Source organism: Procambarus clarkii, chromosome 40 (assembly GCF_040958095.1).
Source record: "Procambarus clarkii isolate CNS0578487 chromosome 40, FALCON_Pclarkii_2.0, whole genome shotgun sequence".
Lineage (NCBI taxonomy): Eukaryota > Metazoa > Arthropoda > Malacostraca > Decapoda > Cambaridae > Procambarus > Procambarus clarkii.
In genome coordinates, this window is record NC_091189.1 from 37330288 (window position 1) to 37334808 (window position 4521).

Consider the following 4521-nt stretch of genomic DNA (forward strand, 5'->3'; position numbering starts at 1 on the left):
TGTAAAACTGCCGCCCAGTTGGGTGGGTGTGGAGCACATGACTGTAAACCTGCCGCCCAGTTGGGTGGGTGTGGAGCACATGACTGTAAAGCTGCCGACCAGTTGGGTGGGTGTGGAGCACATGACTGTAAACCTGCCGCCCAGTTGGGTGGGTGTGGAGCACATGACTGTAAAGCTGCCGCCCAGTTGGGTGGGTGTAGAGCACATGACTGTAAAGCTGCCGACCAGTTGGGTGGGTGTGGAGCACAGGACTGTAAAGCTGCCGCCCAGTTGGGTGGGTGTGGAGCACATGACTGTAAAACTGCCGCCCAGTTGGGTGGGTGTGGAGCACATGACTGTAAACCTGCCGCCCAGTTGGGTGGGTGTGGAGCACATGACTGCAAAGCTGCCGCCCAGTTGGGTGGGTGTGGAGCAAATGACTGTAAAACTACCGCCCAGTTGGGTGGGTGTGGTGCACATGACTGTAAACATGCCGCCCAGTTGGGTGGGTGTAGAGCAAATGACTGTAAAGCTGCCGCCCAGTTGGGTGGGTGTGGAGCACATGACTGTAAAACTGCCGCCCAGTTGGGTGGGTGTGGAGCACATGACTGTAAACCTGCTGCCCAGTTGGGTGGGTGTGGAGCACATGACTGTAAAGCTGCCGACCAGTTGGGTGGGTGTGGAGCACATGACTGTAAACCTGCCGCCCAGTTGGGTGGGTGTGGAGCACATGACTGTAAAGCTGCCTACCAGTTGGGTGGGTGTGGAGCACAGGACTGTAAAGCTGCCGCCCAGTTGGGTGGGTGTGGAGCACATGACTGCAAAGCTGCCGCCCAGTTGGGTGGGTGTGGAGCAAATGACTGTAAAACTACCGCCCAGTTGGGTGGGTGTGGTGCACATGACTGTAAACATGCCGCCCAGTTGGGTGGGTGTGGAGCACAGGACTGTAAAGCTGCCGCCCAGTTGGGTGGGTGTGGAGCACATGACTGTAAAACTGCCGCCCAGTTGGGTGGGTGTGGAGCACATGACTGTAAACCTGCCGCCCAGTTGGGTGGGTGTGGAGCACATGACTGTAAAGCTGCCGACCAGTTGGGTGGGTGTGGAGCACATGACTGTAAACCTGCCGCCCAGTTGGGTGGGTGTGGAGCACAGGACTGTAAAGCTGCCGCCCAGTTGGGTGGGTGTGGAGCACATGACTGTAAAACTGCCGCCCAGTTGGGTGGGTGTGGAGCACATGACTGTAAACCTGCCGCCCAGTTGGGTGGGTGTGGAGCACATGACTGTAAAGCTGCCGACCAGTTGGGTGGGTGTGGAGCACATGACTGTAAACCTGCCGCCCAGTTGGGTGGGTGTGGAGCACATGACTGTAAAGCTGCCGCCCAGTTGGGTGGGTGTAGAGCACATGACTGTAAAGCTGCCGACCAGTTGGGTGGGTGTGGAGCAAATGACTGTAAAACTACCGCCCAGTTGGGTGGGTGTGGTGCACATGACTGTAAACATGCCGCCCAGTTGGGTGGGTGTAGAGCAAATTACTGTAAAGCTGCCGCCCAGTTGGGTGGGTGTGGAGCACATGACTGTAAAACTGCCGCCCAGTTGGGTGGGTGTGGAGCACATGACTGTAAACCTGCCGCCCAGTTGGGTGGGTGTGGAGCACATGACTGTAAAGCTGCCGACCAGTTGGGTGGGTGTGGAGCACATGACTGTAAACCTGCCGCCCAGTTGGGTGGGTGTGGAGCACATGACTGTAAAGCTGCCGCCCAGTTGGGTGGGTGTGGAGCACATGACTGTAAAGCTGCCGCCCAGTTGGGTGGGTTTAGAGCACATGACTGTAAAGCTGCCGACCAGTTGGGTGGGTGTGGAGCACAGGACTGTAAAGCTGCCGCCCAGTTGGGTGGGTGTGGAACACATGACTGTAAAACTGCCGCCCAGTTGGGTGGGTGTGGAGCACATGACTGTAAACCTGCCGCCCAGTTGGGTGGGTGTGGAGCACATGACTGCAAAGCTGCCGCCCAGTTGGGTGGGTGTGGAGCAAATGACTGTAAAACTACCGCCCAGTTGGGTGGGTGTGGTGCACATGACTGTAAACATGCCGCCCAGTTGGGTGGGTGTAGAGCAAATGACTGTAAAGCTGCCGCCCAGTTGGGTGGGTGTGGAGCACATGACTGTAAAACTGCCGCCCAGTTGGGTGGGTGTGGAGCACATGACTGTAAACCTGCCGCCCAGTTGGGTGGGTGTGGAGCACATGACTGTAAAGCTGCCGACCAGTTGGGTGGGTGTGGAGCACATGACTGTAAACCTGCCGCCCAGTTGGGTGGGTGTGGAGCACATGACTGTAAAGCTGCCTACCAGTTGGGTGGGTGTGGAGCACAGGACTGTAAAGCTGCCGCCCAGTTGGGTGGGTGTGGAGCACATGACTGCAAAGCTGCCGCCCAGTTGGGTGGGTGTGGAGCAAATGACTGTAAAACTACCGCCCAGTTGGGTGGGTGTGGTGCACATGACTGTAAACATGCCGCCCAGTTGGGTGGGTGTAGAGCAAATGACTGTAAAGCTGCCGCCCAGTTGGGTGGGTGTGGAGCACATGACTGTAAAACTGCCGCCCAGTTGGGTGGGTGTGGAGCACATGACTGTAAACCTGCCGCCCAGTTGGGTGGGTGTGGAGCACATGACTGTAAAGCTGCCGACCAGTTGGGTGGGTGTGGAGCACATGACTGTAAACCTGCCGCCCAGTTGGGTGGGTGTGGAGCACATGACTGTAAAGCTGCCGCCCAGTTGGGTGGGTGTAGAGCACATGACTGTAAAGCTGCCGACCAGTTGGGTGGGTGTGGAGCACATGACTGTAAAGCTGCCGCCCAGTTGGGTGGGTGTAGAGCACATGACTGTAAAGCTGCCGACCAGTTGGGTGGGTGTGGAGCACAGGACTGTAAAGCTGCCGCCCAGTTGGGTGGGTGTGGAGCACATGACTGTAAAACTGCCGCCCAGTTGGGTGGGTGTGGAGCACATGACTGTAAACCTGCCGCCCAGTTGGGTGGGTGTGGAGCACATGACTGTAAAGCTGCCGACCAGTTGGGTGGGTGTGGAGCACATGACTGTAAACCTGCCGCCCAGTTGGGTGGGTGTGGAGCACATGACTGTAAAGCTGCCGCCCAGTTGGGTGGGTGTGGAGCACATGACTGTAAAGCTGCCGACCAGTTGGGTGGGTGTGGAGCACATGACTGTAAACCTGCCGCCCAGTTGGGTGGGTGTGGAGCACATGACTGTAAAGCTGCCGCCCAGTTGGGTGGGTGTAGAGCACATGACTGTAAAGCTGCCGACCAGTTGGGTGGGTGTGGAGCACATGACTGTAAAGCTGCCGCCCAGTTGGGTGGGTGTAGAGCACATGACTGTAAAGCTGCCGACCAGTTGGGTGGGTGTGGAGCACAGGACTGTAAAGCTGCCGCCCAGTTGGGTGGGTGTGGAGCACATGACTGTAAAACTGCCGCCCAGTTGGGTGGGTGTGGAGCACATGACTGTAAACCTGCCGCCCAGTTGGGTGGGTGTGGAGCACATGACTGTAAAGCTGCCGACCAGTTGGGTGGGTGTGGAGCACATGACTGTAAACCTGCCGCCCAGTTGGGTGGGTGTGGAGCACATGACTGTAAAGCTGCCGCCCAGTTGGGTGGGTGTAGAGCACATGACTGTAAAGCTGCCGACCAGTTGGGTGGGTGTGGAGCACAGGACTGTAAAGCTGCCGCCCAGTTGGGTGGGTGTGGAGCACATGACTGTAAAACTGCCGCCCAGTTGGGTGGGTGTGGAGCACATGACTGTAAACCTGCCGCCCAGTTGGGTGGGTGTGGAGCACATGACTGCAAAGCTGCCGCCCAGTTGGGTGGGTGTGGAGCAAATGACTGTAAAACTACCGCCCAGTTGGGTGGGTGTGGTGCACATGACTGTAAACATGCCGCCCAGTTGGGTGGGTGTAGAGCAAATGACTGTAAAGCTGCCGCCCAGTTGGGTGGGTGTGGAGCACATGACTGTAAAACTGCCGCCCAGTTGGGTGGGTGTGGAGCACATGACTGTAAACCTGCTGCCCAGTTGGGTGGGTGTGGAGCACATGACTGTAAAGCTGCCGACCAGTTGGGTGGGTGTGGAGCACATGACTGTAAACCTGCCGCCCAGTTGGGTGGGTGTGGAGCACATGACTGTAAAGCTGCCTACCAGTTGGGTGGGTGTGGAGCACATGACTGTAAACCTGCCGCCCAGTTGGGTGGGTGTAGAGCAAATGACTGTAAAGCTGCCGCCCAGTTGGGTGGGTGTGGAGCACATGACTGTAAAGCTACCGCCCAGTTGGGTGGGTGTAGAGCACATGACTGTAAAGCTGCCGACCAGTTGGGTGGGTGTGGAGCACATGACTGTAAACCTGCCGCCCAGTTGGGTGGGTGTGGAGCACATGACTGTAAAGCTGCCGCCCAGTTGGGTGGGTGTGGAGCACATGACTGTAAAGCTGCCGACCAGTTGGGTGGGTGTGGAGCACATGACTGTAAACCTGCCGCCCAGTTGGGTGGG